At 45.8% G+C, this 17250-nt stretch overlaps 1 protein-coding gene across 33 annotated transcripts in view; it reads right to left on the reverse strand.

The window, feature by feature from the left end:
- The window catches only part of LOC119952981 (receptor-type tyrosine-protein phosphatase S-like), a 561150-nt gene extending 544304 nt beyond the window's left edge, over window positions 1-16846 (reverse strand). For 8 of the 33 annotated variants that reach the window (XM_038776673.1, XM_038776689.1, XM_038776688.1 and 5 more), the window contains exon 1: window positions 16664-16845. The gene's annotated coding sequence lies outside the window, so the exon portion shown is untranslated. Of the gene's footprint in view, window positions 1-15475; window positions 15533-16084; window positions 16106-16663 lie in introns of those variants that run through there. The other 25 variants (XM_038776678.1, XM_038776682.1, XM_038776677.1 and 22 more) reach the window with 8 other exon arrangements.
- Window positions 16847-17250: the final 404 nt, after the last annotated feature.

Here is a 17250-nt window from a genome sequence, read left to right on the forward strand (position 1 = left end):
CTGCTACATTAGAGGGCAAAAGTTTGCATTTTGGGTTGGTGTCCCAACATCCGTGTCAAATATGGGTCTTGACCTCTCACTGTGGCGGAAGCAGCAACCAGACATCAATGTTGTCTGAACTGGCTCATTAGTGACCAGAGGGCACGCTCGCCGTCCAGTTAGATCTCACTCAAGACTTGAGCATAAAATCTCAGCCAACAGTGAGGGAGGGCTGCATTAATTTGAGTGGTGGGAGTGCCGGTTTTGAATCGATGTAAACTACTCCGGAGCACTATTTTGAAGAAGAGCAGTTCCCCGTTGTTAATATATGCCTTTTGACCAACATCACAAAGAAACAGACTGGGAGTTATTTGTGTCAGGGGGCGAAAACCTGCCCTAAATGACTTCTGCGTTCATAAGACAATGCCAAATTTAGCATGCAATCTTGGTCTGAATTGCTCATTACAATAATTTGCACATGTCAGGAGATGCTAAACAGACATATGCAGGGTTAGCCCACAAATGTTAATTTGTCTTTTTTTTGGAGCAACAGATATGGGAGCTTCACTCACCAAAAGTATGGAATGCTTTGGCTGGCCTACAGCAGCAGATTGCAGGATGTCCCAGGGATAAAGAGGACAAACATGTTCTTGGATGTGGCACGGTGGCATAGTGGTTAGCACTGCTGTCTCACAGCACCAGGGATCCGGTTTCGATTCCGAACTCGGGTGACTGCGTGAAGTCTCCCCATGTCTGTGGGTTTCCTCCAGGTATTCCCGTTTCCTCCCACAGTCCAAAGATTAGGTGCAGGTTAGGTGGATTAGCTATGCTAAATTGGCCCTAGATGGGGTAACCAGGATAGTGCAGGGTTCTGGCCTAGTTAGGGTGCCCATTCAGAGGGTCAGGGTAGACCACATGATGTGCCGCATAGCCACCTTCTGCACTGCAGGGATTCTATGAATTGAAGTCCAGAGGAAGAGGGACGTCCCTTACTGTGAATGGGTGGGGCTGGGAAAATGTGAGGATACCCCCAGCATCTGGTGCTGCACTACCTGGCCTGAAACACCTGCCATTCCACCTCCAGATCAAGTCCTAGCCAGATGTCATTGACCAAGCACTCCCTTATGACTGGTGACGCCTGCATGGTGTCCAATAAGGTGGAGCAGTGCATTACTCTTTTTTTTGAAGGTGAAGTCCTCAGAGAATTTCCATAATAAGTATTGCTCAAGCCTTGAAATCTTGATGAAGAAATTTTAGCGATGTGCTTTGGAGGGGCCTTCTTTTCCGCTCGAGCACCAATGATTAATGAAGTGGTGAGGATCCCTATAAGCAGCTTTTATGATCTAATTACCTTATTAACAAGCCTCCAGGTGGCTGTTGCTTTCAACTCCTTTACCAAGATGATGGCTTGTGCTAAACACAGGCTAAACCAACATGTCAGCTCAAAACCTCACCCCTGGTCAACTTGGAGGCGTTTTCGGTGCCTAAAATATTCATCGAAACTCGTCCATGTTACCTAGTCATTATTGTAGTTCGGTTTGTGGGACACTGCTGGGGTGCAGACTGGCTGCCATATTCCCATATTACAACTTCAGAAGAGAATGGCATTGGTTATGAAGTCCTTTGGAACAGCCTCAGCTTGTAATAAGCGTGAAAGGAATGCAAATCTTTGGCCAAGCTAATAAGAAATACAAGCACAAACAGGACAGAGTTGCCTGGGCCAGAGGGCCAGATTAGGAGCCAGTTTAGCTCAGTTGGCTGGACAGCTGGTTCATCATGCAGAGTAAGGCCAACAGCGCGGGTTCAATTCCCGTACAGGCTGAGCGTATTCATGAAGGCTGCAACTTCTCAAACTTGCCCATCGTCTGAAGTGTGATCCTCAGGTTAAATCACCACCAGCCAGCTCTCCCACTCAAAGGGGAAAGCAGCCTCTGCTCATCTGGGACTATGACGACTTAAAAGAAAAATAGGGCCAGATTGCCAGTGGCCTTAAAGCCTCAGACTGGACACTCAGTACTCCTCAGACTGGACACTCCGTACTCCTCAGACTGGACACTCGGTACTCCCATCAGGTTGGTTACAGGGCCAAGATCTCTTCACTTAATATTTGATTGGCGCAAGAATATTTAGATTCTGGTGCTTTCAGGACAAAGAAATCCCTGGATTCAACAGATGCGAAAAATTAATAAGGTTGGTCAATGATGGTTAGATCCGTCTGTAGTTTTAGCTCTATCCTTTTCATACCTGCTGCACAGTGCAGTGCTGGGGATGGTCTTGTGTTGCTGTGTGCCTACACTGGGCTGCTGAGAGTTCAGTGGTCACTAATCAACACAGCTTTCCTGACTTTAATTGGTATCTAAGGATTAGAGTGAATGTGGAAAAACAGGCTGTTTCAACAAAGCAATCACGTAAAGTGAAAAACTGTTTTGTGCGTGTGAAAGAGAAAGATAGGCAGGCAGACAGCGGGTAGAGAACAAGAAGGAAAGAGAGTGAGGGAGAATGAAAAATAGGGCAAGAAAGGGAGGGGCAGAGAGTGAGAGACATAGAGGAAGGGAGAGACACATAAAGAGAGGGACACAAAGAAGAGCCACAAAGAGAGAGAAAGATAGACCGTAAAAGAGAAGGTGACACTGAGAGAGATAAACAACACCTGAGATAATGGCACATGCAGAGAGAAATCAAAAAGTCAGATAGAATGACTGATGTCCACATCTACAATGACTGATGTCCACATCTACACACAACAAAGTCACCATCAGCAGCAAAGAGAACCATAAATGTACTCCTGGTGCAGTTTAATGGTGAAGGCCTGCATTGTTGAAATTATTTCTCTGAATAACATTTTTGAAAGGCCTCATCCTGTTTTGTGAGCCTCACAAAACAAAATGACAAAACTAACTGCAGTACTGATAGAAGCCCACAGTGAACTATTGTGCAAGATAATGTTTGCACATATAGATTTATTTCTGTATTGCCAACAAGTGTTTGAAAACCACAGACAATAAAAACCCAGAGGACTGGACAATCGCCCTCAAAATTATTTATCCCAGAATGGTTTGCGACAGTTTGCTGGGGAGAATGCGGGTGAATAGGTATTGGCTGAATTGTTCTTGGCTGACACACAATGGGCTGAATGGCCTCCTTCTCTTTTGTGACCAGCCTATGAGGGGGATGTTTTCCCGGCTTGGAGATCTCACCTTCAGAGACAAGGTCCTGACGAAAAACAAAAAGCCTGACGCAGTAGTTAGCACTATTGCCTACGGCGCTGAGCACCCGGGTTCGATCCCGGCCCTGGGTCACTGTCTGTGTGGAGTTTGCACATTTCCTTGTGTCTGTGTGGGTTTCACCCCCACAACCCAAAGATGTGCATGTTAGGTGGATTGGCCACACTAAATTGCCCCTTAATTGGAGAAAAGAAATGGGGTATTCTAAAATTATTTTTAAAAAGCCATGCCTCACATTTTGTTCCTTTATAGCTACAGGATGCCTTCAGAAATAAACTCGGTGGGATTTGAGACGCCAGTGGTCACATTGAGTTCACTCCTTCCACAGACCAATCCACCAAACCAATTTCTTTGTCAAACAAGCAAGAGCACCATTTTTTTTAAAAGGGGAAATTAGTTCAATTAAAGAATTGAAGTGAAAATTGTTCAGCATTCATTCACCCAAGGCTTGGAATGCAGAACTGTCTGCTGCATCCAGTTCCATGAGATCTTTACAAAGCTAGTTCAAAAATGAGGAATTTTAAACGTAATGGGAAGCAAGCAGGGAAGATCCGCAATGGAGAAAAACAGGAGCAGATTTGGTGGCCAAATGGGCAGATCCCTTGTGTTGGAACAACTGACAATTTTGTAGCTTTGCTTGACACCAAGTCACGCAACATGGTGCCCACTAATGCACACAGGTACCAGCGGAAGCACCGCGACCTGAAGGGCAATCCTCCAAAGAGAAGCAAGGACTTGCATCTTTTTCCTTAGTTTTGTTTCTTTGAGCAAGAACCTCCAGTCGTTTTGGCACTTCTGTTATGCTTTCTTTCCTCTGTGCTGATCCCCAGGCGATCAAGAGGACCCTGGGGTGACTTGAATTGCACGCACGCTAACTTTGGCAATGGAAAGATTCTCCACTCACCAGGGAAATGAAAGCATCGTCGGTGAAGTCATTTTGTGCAAGGAATGACTCACTGCAGTCCATTTAATTTCTGTGAGTGTTAGTGTCTTTTGGCTCGAACGCCTTGTGCCTGTTTATTTAAACCACCTGCGTCATTCTTGCATCTCGTCAACTGCAACCCCCCACCCCAAACATTTTAAATGACATTAAAATATCAACTGCACAATGCAGTATGGTGCAGGACCACCTCATTGGCAGAAAATAACTGACGTTGCATTCAGAGCGGGGAGAAACTGTGTCCTTTAATACATGATTCCTTTCAATGTCATAACAACTGGGGTGGGCTAACCAACTTCAATTGTAGCTTATACATGTGCACATCAGACAGCAAACTTTTCGTTCTGTTGGCAAGGAAAGATATTAAACACCACCTTCATTCTTCCCCGTGCAATGGGAATTCATTTTGATTGGTCACTGGGCCTCTTTGGGAGTGTAAAATGTACCAAGAATGTAGTTTCCTGGGAATCACTACTCCCTGGCATCCCAACAATAGCAGCTCCATGTGAAATAAATTGTGCAGAGTGTAGTGCAGAGAGGCTGAACGCCACTCCCCCATCACCCCCAAATATAACCCCCCCCCCCCCCCCCCCCCCACGTGCATGGAATGAAATGAGACAGCTTGCGTTTATTCCAGATTTCACAACCTGGGATGTTGCAAAGCACATTTAGGCAATTAAGTACTTTTGAAGTGCAGGCACTGTTGTCATATAGGAAACCGAGCAGACGCTTATGCACAGAAAGATATCACAAAATAGCAATTTGACAGAGAATTTAAAATCATGCAGGGTTTCAATAGGGTAAATAGTTAAGAGTAAACAAGGACAGACGAGACATCTTGTGATACTGTGTCTCTGCCTCCAGGCCAGAGGCAATGGGTTCAAGTCCCACTTCAGGACTTGATGGCAATGGTTCATACTGTGACCAAACAAGTTGATGATCCATCTGTAAATCCTCCCTGTACACCAGGCGGTAAGAGGGAGAGAGTTTCCTGGTCAGATTTACTGCAGAAGGCAACGGGCATCAGCTTGGACTAATCCATTGTCACCAACCCCCTCTGAGGGAATGGTACCTGAAGGGAAGGAGGAAATATGGAGAAACCACTCTCCATGGCTGAATTGTCAATACCAGATTTAAAGTGAGTGACAAAAGTACCAGAGGTGCACAAGGAAAATTATTTAGTGGTTAGACTTTGGAATGCACTGCCTGATAGGGTGGTGGTTACCGTTTAAATAGCACTCTCCAAAAATGGAACTGGATTAACACTTGAAGGAGAAAAAATCATGAGGATATAGAAAAAGGGCGGGGGAGGAAGAGTAGGACTAACTGGACTGATCTTTGAAAGAACTCATGGGCCAAAGAGCCTCCTTCTGTGATAACCGAGCTGCAATTATATGTGATAATGATCAGATAATCCGTGATTGGTTAGGAAATGAATATTGGGCAGGCCACCAAAGAGGGATCTCCTCCTACTCAAAATATAGCTGCGAGATCTTTTACATTCTCCGAGGGGGAAGGTGGGACTTGGTTTAACATCTCATTTGAAAGTTGGCACCTCCAACTATGCTAAATTGTTCCTTTGTGTCCAGAAATGTGCAGTTTAGGTGGGGTTAAGGGGATAGGTGGCAGGAGTGGGTCTAGGTACGGTGCTCTTTCAGAGAGTTGATGCAGACTCGATGGGCTGAATGGCCTCCTTCACTGTAGCAATGCTGTGATTCCGGGCAGAGTCAATACGGTTTAGTTAAGGGGAAATCATTGCTGTCAAATGTATTAAGAGACCAAATTTATTAAGCTTCCCTACACAGGTGGATTATAATGGAGAGTGATGTGAAGTTATTCTCTTTGCTTGAAAGAATAGAAAGGCTAATTTTGTTTTATATACGTGAGAAACATGCAAGTATTGATGTGCAAAGAAAATTGGGTGCGCTCGCACAAGGATCTCAAAAAGTTAATATGCAGCGACAGCAAGCAATTAGGAAGGCAAATGGCACTTTGGCTTTTATTGGAAAGGGAATGGAGTACAGGAATAAAGAAGTCTTGCTGAAGTTGTAGAGTTCTGGTGAGAGCACAAATGTGTCTCGACATTTAAAGAAAGGTATTGGGGCGGGACAGCAAAGCTTTCCCAAATTGGTCCCTGGGATGAGGGTTGTTCTATGATGAGAGGCTGAGCAAATTGGGTCTATATTCTCTGAAGTTTGGATGAATGAGAGGTCACCGCATTGAAATATACAAGATTCTGCGGGGTTGTTGGGGGGGGGGGTTGCTTGATAGGGTAGATGGTTTCCACTGGTCGGGGAATCTAAAACATGGGGGCACAATTTCAGGATAAAGGGCCAACCATTTAAGACTCAGGTGAGGAGACATTACTTCACTCAAAGGGTTGAGAATCTTTGGAATCCTCCACCCCAGAGAGTTGTGGATGTTACATCACTGACTACATTTAATCACAAAATTTGTCTGGTACAGATTTCTTTGTCATTCTTCCCATCGAGTCTGCACTGGCTCTCTGAAAGAGCATTCTACCAAATATCATCCCCTGCCTTATCCACGTAACCTTGTGCATTCTTTTGATTCCTATAGCAATCCAAATTCCCTTTTCAATACCTCGATCGAACCTGCCTCCACCACCCTCACAGGAAGTTCCTTGCCGACAACCGCCCTTTGCGTGACACTTTTTCTCACATCACTTTTACTTCTTTTGTTAATTATTTGGGATTTGTTCCCCCTCGTTCTTGATGCTCTCTTGAGTTGGAACAGTTTCTCACTATTTACTCTGGCCATACCCAGTCATAAGACTAATAATAATAATAATCTTTATTAGTGTCACAAGTAGGCTTACATTAACACTGCAATGAAGTTACTGTAAAAATCCCCTAGTTCTCACACTCCAGTGCCTGTTCGGGCACACTGAGGAAGAATTCAGAATGTCCAATTAACCTTACAAGTATGTCTTTCGGGACTTTGTGACTAGGCTAGACCGAGGTCTCTCAGGGAATCAAGGGATATTGGAAATGGACAGGAAAGTGGAGTTGAAGTTTTGGCTTAGCCATGATCGTACTAAATGGTGGAGCAAGCCTGACGAGCCATACCCCTGCTCCTATTTCTTCTGTTCTTTGAGGATGTAAGAAGTAGGATGGCCAAAGGGGAACCAGTAGATGTAGTGTATTTGGACTTCCAAGAGGCTAATAAGATGCCAGATAAAAGGTTACTGCACAAGACAAGAGCTCATGGTGTTGGGATGATATATTAGCATGGGTGATTGGCGAACAAAGAAGAAGCAGAGTCAAGATAAATGGGTCATTTTCAGTTTGGCAAACTGTAACTAGTGGATTGCCTCGGGATCAGTGCTGGGGTCTCAACTATTTGCGATCTATATTAAATTAATTGGATGAAGGGACCAACTGTATTGTCAAATTTGCTGACAATACGAAAATAGGGAGGAAAGTAAGTTGTGAGGAGGATACAATGAGTCTGCAAAGGATAAATGAGTGGTCATCAACATTGGCAAATGGATTATAAGGTAGATGAGGTTGCCCACTTTGACAGGAAGTCTAGAAGAGTAGAATATTATTTAAATGGAGAAACCCTGCTTAATACTGGGGCACAGAGGGACCTGGGTGTCCTCGTACATGACTCACAAAATATTAGCATGCAGATACAGTGAATAATTAGGACAGCAAATGGACAGTTGGCCTTTATTGCAAGAGGGATGGAATATAAAAGTAGGGAAGTCATGTTCCAGTTTACTGGGCATTGTTGAGAATGTACCTGCTCAATCCCGGCTCTGGGTCACTGTCCGTGTGGAGTTTGCACATTCTCCCAGTGTTTGCGTAGGTGTCGCCCCCCACAACCCAAAAGATGTGCAGGGTAGGTGGATTGGCCATGCTAAATTGCCCCTTAATTGGAAAAAATGAATTGGGTACACTAAATTTATATTAAAAAAAAGAGAATGTACCTGCAGCATCATGCTCAGTTTTGATCTCTTTACTTGAGGACGGATACACTTGCATAGGAACTAATTCAGGGAAAGTTCAAAAGGCTGACTCCTGGGATGAAAGACTGGTCTGATGAGGAACATTTGAGCAGGTTGGGCCTGTACTCAGGAATACAAGGTGATCTTAATGAAACATAAGATTCTGAGGTAGTTCGACAGAGTGGACGTTGGAAGGATGTTTCTTCTTGGGGAGGAATCGAGCTCTAGGGCCCCATTTTAAAAATTAGGCATCTCCCATATAAGGCGAGGATGAGGAAGAATTTCATCTCAGAGGGTCGTCAGCTTTTGGAATTCTCTTTCCCTGAGGGCGTAGAGACTGGGTCATTGAATATATTCAAGGCAGAGTTAGACAGATTTTTGATTGACATGAGAGTCAAGGGTTATGGGGGCATAGGCAGGAAAGGTGGCCATAGTCTGATCAGCCATAAACATATCAAACGGTGGAGCAAGCTCGATGGGCCAAATGGTCGACTCCTGCTCCTGTTTCTTATGAAATGATGAAGTTCAGTTATTTGCAGAGACTGGAGAAGCTGGGGTTGTTCTCATTGGCGCAGCGGCAGTTAAGAGGAGATTTGATACAGGTTTTCAAAATAGTGACAAGTTTTGATAGAGTGACTGTTTCAAACAGATAAAGGGTTGGTAACCAGAATACACAGATTGAAAGGTATTTGGCAACAGACCCAGAGGGAACATGAGGAAGCAGTTGAAAGCAGCAAGTAGCTAAGATCTTTCACTGCCAGAATGGATGGTTGGAAGCAGAATCAATCGTAACATTCAAAAGAGAATCTGATGAATATTTGAAGGTGAAACATTTCTGGGCTTGTGCGTCATGTGTGGCAGAATGGGCTCTACCAAGCTGGCACAGGGATGGAAGGCCAATTGGCCGATTTCTGTGCTCAAACTGTCACTGGTGGAGTATGAAGAAAGGTTGGTGAATTGTTGATCAGTGGCGTAGTAGTTAGCGCTGCTGCCTCAGGGCGCCAGAGACCCAGGTTCAATGCCAGCCTTGGGTCACTCTCTGTGTGGACTTTGCACTTTCTCCCCGTGCCTGCGTGGGTTTCCGCCGGGTGCTCCGGTTTCCTCCCACAGTCCAAAGTTGTGCAGGTTAGGTGGATGGTCATGCTAAATTGCTCCTTAGTGTCCAGGGATGTGCAGGTTAGGTTATGCGATTATGAACATAGAACAGTGCAGCACAGAACAGGCCCTTCAGCCCTCGATGTTGTGCCGAGCTTTGTCCGAAACCAAGATCAAGCTATCCCACTCCCTGTCATTCTGGTGTGCTCCATGTGCCTATCCAATAACCGCTTGAAAGTTCCTAAAGTGTCCGACTCCACTATCACAGCAGGCAGTTTATTCCACACCCTAACCACTCTCTGAGTAAAGGACTTACCTCGGATATCCCTCCTGTATCTCCCGCCCTGAACCTTATAGTTATGCCAAATACAGTACATTTTTTGAAACAGAACATGTGAGGTCTCCCAAGGGGATCGGTGGCCCCCAGCTGCATGTCCTGGATATGGAGGGGTGGATGGGAGAGTGGAGAGTGCTCTTTTGAAGTGTTGGTGCAGACACAATGAGCTGAATTACCTTCTTCTGCATTCTATGATTCTAATTAGCCAAAGTAGTTGCAGGGATGCCATGCCCAGCTTCATTTGGGTGAGAAGTGGGGGTGGGCTGGTGTGGAGAAAAGGCAAGAACATGAAACAGACTTTCTACTCTTGATCTTTTGGTAAAGTTGGCCAACATTAAATGTTGAATGGATACAAGGGTTGGGCTCAGCTGCAAAGGACCGCTGCTGTGGAATAGCAGCCGACAAACGCATCAGGGCTAACAGAGGGGCCACTCGGGTGGGATACTAAAGGACAACTGGCACTGTTGAACTGCCAGACAAAAGAAACTAATTTTAATCTGCTGTCTTACTCCACTAGAATCCCATAACAGAGTAGGGTGGGGTGAAAGGCTTTGTGAGTTACCTGAACTCAACAGGCCTTCTTCATCAACCACTTCCACCTTTGAAGGTTAAATTAGAGATGGGAATTGATCACTCTGCTGGAGATCTGGGGAGAGTATGAATGACGGCTCTTTGTTTCAGTGATTATCGTGTGCTGCCTCCCTTACGCTGAACGGATCACCCACTCAGTTAGTAAATATTGCTGCACAGCATTGCGTCCATATCCGTCAGTCAGTTCAATGCACTGTTCAGTCGCCTCAGAGCAGCCAATGGGCCAGACACCCTGCGCTCCCACCACCACGGGCACCACTGTAATGTTAATGAAAGATTCACAATCAGAGACAAAATTAGTTTTTCCACCAACGAAACAAAATGCACACCTTAAAGGTACAGAGCGGAGCCACATTACAATTACTCCAATAAATAGTCAAAGGAAGCTCTGTCTGCAACCCATCGCCACCTGACTAATGCCAAGATACAACTGCATGGGGACTAGCTACTTGCCTTGTATTCACTGACCCAAATGGCCATTTTATCAGTTGTAAGTTTACATACTGAATGCCAAACGTCTGTTCGACTACCCAGAGCATCACACTAATTCTGAACTCTTTTGACAACCATTTCCCCAGCTCAGCTGGAAGGAGTTGATTGTGATCAGGAGTGAGAGAACACTGCCCAATTTCCCCCAAAGGACACTTCTTTTATTTCTTTGTAAAGTCGGCAGTAGGTAATAAGCCGGGTGTAGCAGCCGTAGCATCCTTCACTTTTTCTCAGTGCCCCCAGTCAAGGGGCTAGGGGTTAATGAGCCAGTGTCCTCAGGAGATGGGGAGGAAAAACAGGAATTTCACAATGAAATAATTATCTTTACTAGTATCACAGGTAGGCTTACATTAACACTGCAATAAAGTTGCTGTGAAAATCCCCTAGTCGCCAAATTCTGGCACCTGTTCGGGTGCACTGAAGGAGAATTTAGAATGTCCAATTCACCAAACAAGCACGTCTTTCGGCACTTGTGGGAGGAAACCCACGCAGACACCGGCAAGGGGGGGGGGGGGGGGGGGGGGGGGGGGGGGGGGGGCAGTTACATCAAAAGGTTTCACACTCTACTTCTGCAAGAAGGAATAAACTGAACGAAAGAACGCCTCGATATTCTTGCTATTCCTCAGAAGGATGCCCAACTCATGGATTATTTTTAAAACATACTCACTCACAGATGGTTAAACTCAACAGGCCTTCATCAGCCCTTTCTGCCTTTGACGGGTTAAATCAGTGGCTGTGAATTGAGAAGCAGGTTACCTTGCTGGAGATCTGTATTCAAACGTGCTAGTTAATTTGCACAGAGCCCATGAACAGCAAGTATTGGTTAGTGAATTGCTTTATGATGCTGATGATTGTGAGTGTGTGTGGGGGGATGCTGGCAAAGACCCCAAACGAACTCCCTATTCAAATAATGTCAATGATCAATATAACATCCATCTCAACAAGAGTGCAGTGTTTTGGGTTAATGTATCTTTGACAACACGACATTCCTCAGTACTGCACTGAAAAGTCAGGCTAGATTGTGCTCAAGTCCTGGAGTGGGGCTTGAACCCACAACGTTGTGGCTCAGCAGCAGAAAGTGCTACAGTGGAGCACACGAGCAAAGGCAGAGCGAGTTCCTAACCTCTTTGCCACTAGGTGACACTAAATGCAATTTACCATCTAATACTTCCACAGACTGCTAAAGACACCCGGTGGCAGTCAACGAAACTGCATCCTTTAAAAAATAAAAATACTGCATGTTAAAATTGCCATTTATGATCAGGACGATCCAATATTTCCTCAACAAGTTATTGCTGTAAGGGACATGGAGGCAACCTCCCGCAACAATGTGCCAGCCTGATACTGTCAGTTCTTGTCTCCTGTGTGTAACGTTCCTGGCCCCATGGTCATTGAATCATCACTCGATGGGACTCCTCGATCGAACCTCTTCACTCTCTGGCTTCCAGAGAGCCTCCAACTCTTCGAATACCACCCAGTGTTCGCCTGGCCTCTCTCAAGCAAGGGGGGGGGGGGGGGGTATCAGGTTAAAGGCACTGGGTTGGATACAATTGTTGAAATTCATGTGTATTGAAAGGACAAGACGATATAGGAGCAGTGAAAGGACCACACAGCTCCGGGATCCCGTTCTTCCAAAGGCTGTATTGTGTGTAACAATGGACGTTGGAGCCCTATGCTGAAAATGAGAAGACTTCCCGGTGAGTTTGCCGGTGAGAACACTAGCCGGCGAGTGTGAGTGCATTGAAACAGCATTGGGGTAGTTGTCATTTGTGCTTTAGCTGATTGGTAGCAGCGTGCGATTAAAGAAGCCCAGTGACAGCGTAGTTTATCTGAAAGGCTTAATTTCATTCTCTGGCAGTCAGTTACTATTGCCCGCTGCTGCTCAACTCCACCAGCATGACCAGAATCAAATGAAATCAACGCCAACAGGCTGCTCTGCAGAATGACCAGCGGGTGTCCCGCAGACTGTCTGGACATGAAAGCCGAAAGTCACACTTTGCGGATGGTCCACAAGGCGCTTGTTGCTTGGGAGCCTACAGAGCAAACCCCGTTCTTTGTGATTGCTGGTGAGTCAGTCCCAGTTCTTTGTCTCTTGCCTGTCACAGATGCGGCATGTCTTTCCCCATGAATGATGGGGAACACCGCCTCCACCCCTCCATTGCCTCCTCCAGAGATTTACATATACACCTCAGTATGATTATGTCTAACATCTGCAATAAGTTATTCGCAGAGGGACTGCAGCAGGACATGAACATAACCCTCTCGCTCCCTCACCTCTACCAGACAGCACCCCCCCCCCCCCCCCCCCCCCCCCCCCCCCCACAAAATTTCTCTCTGCCTCTTCTCCAGACATTGATTCATTGCTGGCTTGTGATACCACAAGTTACAGACAGAGGCACCCTCTGGTAACCATGAGCACTGCGGGGATGTGTTTCTACAAACCCAGCGGGCACCACTGGCTCTTGGTGCACACACCCAAACCCAGCCCAAAGCACCCACCCTGATGCCACCCCATCTCACCCACCCATCCAGCACAAATATGCCAGATCCGCAAAACCCAGTTTTTAAAAAATGAGTCTCCTCAGCATCAGGAGGTAGGCTTAATAAATCAGTCAGGTGAGACCCGCAGCCCAGGAGCTAGGAATTATTTTTCCTGAGGTCCAGTTAAGCATTAACAGGGGGCATAAATCAGACCTGGGGTTTCCCAGTAAGCAGCAGCAGAGCGTACGTTAGGTGCACACGGATGCACAGGTATCAATTCATTTGTGGTCGATTTATAAAGCAGAGCTTGGCTTTATAAAGAGGAAAGACTTGCATTTTTATAGCACCTTTCATATCCTCAGGATGCCCCAGAGTGTTTTACAGCCAATGAGATACTTTGTCAACTGCAGTCACTTCTGTGTTGTTGGAAAAGCAGCAGGAAGCAAGTTCCCACAAACAGCAAAGTGACAGCGGCAAGATCATCTGTTTTTGTGATGCTGGATGAGGTATAAATATTGGCCAGAATACTGGGTTGGGCTGCCCTGCTCAACTTCCAATAGTGCAGTGGAATCTGTCATGTTCACCTGAGAAGACGGAGTCTTGCTTTGACATTTCGCTCGAAAGTGAGATTGATAAAACAGGACTGGGCTTCACAGTCGATTGACAATGCTGCTAGACCCATTTCTATGCTATTACCCGCCTTACCGAGCGCTCATTCACAATATGTGCGCTTTCGGTTTCAACTTTGGATGGCCATTCCAATTTTCAGAATGCAGTACGCAGCCCTCGCCTAGCACTGCCATCAGGCGTGGCACCCTGCCGGACAATATGCCTGGTCTGGAACCAAAGAGGGTGCCACGCAACGGCGCAAGAATGGTGGTTCGATTGAAATCTGGAGCAGTCTTTTTAAATTGGGTTTGTGCCATTCCTATCTGAAGTGGGCTCGAGGCCCGACATGGGGCGAGACCTTGCTACCGATGACGAAGGCGGTAAGAGCTGACCTGACGAGCTCTTCTTTACGGAGGAAGAGTCAGCCTTTCCACAATACTCTCAGGGCTCCGTCTAAAATAAAACGTCCACTTGGCCACAGAGGGGCACTACATCTGCCCAACACAAAACACCTGGATAAAGAGCAACTGCCTGCCTGGTGTTGGCTAGGCAGCAGATTTTGCTCTCTAACCCTCGCAGCGCTCTTTGCTCCCACTAGAGTGAACAGCAAAGAGACAGAGAAAAAAAAACAGAACAGTAATGAAAAATCTACTTCACTAACAATCAATTAAAATAATTAGTAACTTCATCCCCTAGGAAAAACACACAGACACACCACCAGATCAATTGCTGTTATCAAAAATTACTGCTTACCAAAGCTAGTGACTGTCACTAATGCAACGGAACATTGTTCATTCCCCACACAGCACAAGTCAATGTTAAATCTCCAGGAATAGCTATTTAAAAAGCTCCATGCACCAAAAGAGTTTTTGCTGGCTAAGCCCATGCAGGAATTATCTTGTGGCCATCTGTGGTGTGGGGAGGGGGGAAGGGGGGAGAAGTATTCCCCCTGAGGTCTCTGGATTTCGCAGACAATACTTGTCTTTCTTCAACACTGTCTCTGAAGGTTAAATCAGAAGTTGTGAGAAAACTGTCCGGACATGAAGGGTTAATCGTTGTCTGTGTAAACGATTAGTCTCACCCAAACGGGGGGGGGGGGGGGGGGGAGAGGGGAGAGGAGAGAGGGAGGAAAAACAATGAGAATATTGAAGTCTCCATAATCACGATTACAATAATGAATGCTAAACCTTAGCTAATTTTCATAGCTCTACTATTTGAGGGAGCGAGAAAATCAATATTAATCAAATTCCTCCAATAATTTGCAGACAGACTTCAACATTAAAACATCATTCAGGGGAAGAGACCTTAATCTTCATTGAAAAGAAAATAATGGAGAGTTGTTATTGATAAACCTTTGTTATGGCATAATAATACTGGCATACCCAATGAAAACAAACATCCATTTATTCTTTTACATATCTTTCCCCAATGAAGGCATCGATCTCCCATATGGAGAGGTCAATGGAGGCGATTTTTCAAGTCTATTTTTGCCCCGACGCTAACTAAATACAACAAAAGAGGGAAAGCTGAGTTGCAACAGAATGGATCCAATAACCATCCCATCTCCTCACGCCAAGATAATTCCCCTCTAGCCAAAAAAGTGAAAAGAAGCGATCGCTTGCAGTGTATATTGAGGCAGCAATCCGTGTGTCTATCTGATCCGTATCTATCCCTTCCTTATATGTGAAGCTTGGCGGAGTTGCAGGCAATCCGGTTAATGCATCAAACTGTCACGTCCAGTACTCAGCAATTCTTACCAACCGATTGTTTCAACAGGAAGGGGTTCACATTATTTCCACGGAGTTAGGCTTGCTCTGTTAACCAACAAAAAAATAAGCCAGTCTCAGACCATTCAAGAGGGAAGAATTGCCACTCTCCATTCACGTGTCTCATTCCCTGCCCTTCCCCATCCCACAATGTCTTTTCCTGCAGAATCCGTCAGTGGGTAATCTGGGGACCGTCAACACAACTTGCAGACTGGAGGCTCCCCTTGTCCATCCCGATGTCTAAAATATTTACGCGCCATTGAGAAAACAATGGGGCATTGCAAAGTAAACGTTAACAAACAGATCGATAGTTTCGAAATATTTAACCAAAAGCAACCCAGCAGAGGAGAGGCAAACATTTTTTATTATTATTGATGTTGGCTCCCTGAAGGATCCGCTGACAGGAGAACGAGCCTCTGTACAAAATAAATTCTTCAGGGGGCGAGATTTGGAAAGGCTGTCCTGCCCACCCATGGCATCTCCCTCCGTGCCTTCAAATAGTATCGTTCTTACCCCACCCACCCCTTTGCACCCACCCCCGTCCATAACCTCCAGGTCCATTTGTGAAGTGCCCTGTCCGAGCCACAGTTCAGAACTCACCTGCCAAACCGAACAACCCAGTTTCCTTCCATCCTTTGCACACTCCTACCCCAGTCAGATGCACTGCGTCCATGCCCATTTAAACCCCTCACTCTCTCTCTCTCTCACACACACACACCCTGCTCGATTGCTGCCCCTGCCTTTCCCCATCCTTACACACACACAATCACACAACACAAGGATTGTTTTTTTTACATCTGCCTAGTAGATCACCTCTGGAGTGCTGTAGGACAAATCTATGCCCACACATCCTATGCACTCTGTGCAAGATTTTTTGTTTCTTCCTTTTTAGAAAGACAAAAGTAAGCCAGCAAAAAAAACAGAAAAAAATAAAAGCTCCTTGGCTTCAGTAGAAATTCAAAGTGGGGGGCATTTTTGTAGGGCAGGGGGCATTGCAGTCTCTCCTCTCCCACTCGCTGCAACACAAAAAACCCTTGCAAGAAATCATGTGCAAATAAAAAAAACCCATCACAGCAGGAATACAAAGGAATTTAAATGCCCTCCCTCACACAACATCCCCCCAACACACACATAATCAAATCATTGAAATGAGAGAGAAAGAGAGAATAAAGCATTTACCTGGTCAAATGTTGCTGCTCTTCCTTTACATTTTCCTGGTGAATAATCCTTTATTTGCAGAGCTGTGTAATCCCAGTGTGATTGTGTGCGTGTATTGCTGCTTGCTTGCTGCTTGCAGACTCTCCCAGCTCTCAGCCTCTCTCTCTCTCTCTCTCCACTCTCAGCTGGAGCAAGTCACCAAGGGGGTGATGTCATTCAGAACTCCGGCGTCCTGACGTCACGCCAGCCGCACGTCCCCTGACGACAGCGCGCCGCGGCGGCGTGAGGCGGGCCGCTCGAGGAGGGGGAGAGGACAGCGGGCCACGTGACAGAGGGTCTTAAAGTGACAGCGTCCCTCTTCTCTCTATTTCTTAAAGGAGCCTTTTTGCAGAGAATTGTTCGCAGCATCTGTGGAGGGAGAAACAGAAAGTTTCGAGTGCAGTATGATTTATCAGATATAAAAATGAGGCAACTTTGCAAACCAGCCTACATCCTAAATGTAACTGTATATAGAGAAACAGGGTTAATGTTTTGAGTCCAATATGACCCTTCTGTTCCATGGAAGGGTCTTACTGGACTCAAAACGTTAATTTTGTTTCTCCACATCT

Source organism: Scyliorhinus canicula, chromosome 18 (assembly GCF_902713615.1).
Source record: "Scyliorhinus canicula chromosome 18, sScyCan1.1, whole genome shotgun sequence".
In the NCBI taxonomy this organism is placed as follows: Eukaryota; Metazoa; Chordata; class Chondrichthyes; order Carcharhiniformes; family Scyliorhinidae; genus Scyliorhinus; species Scyliorhinus canicula.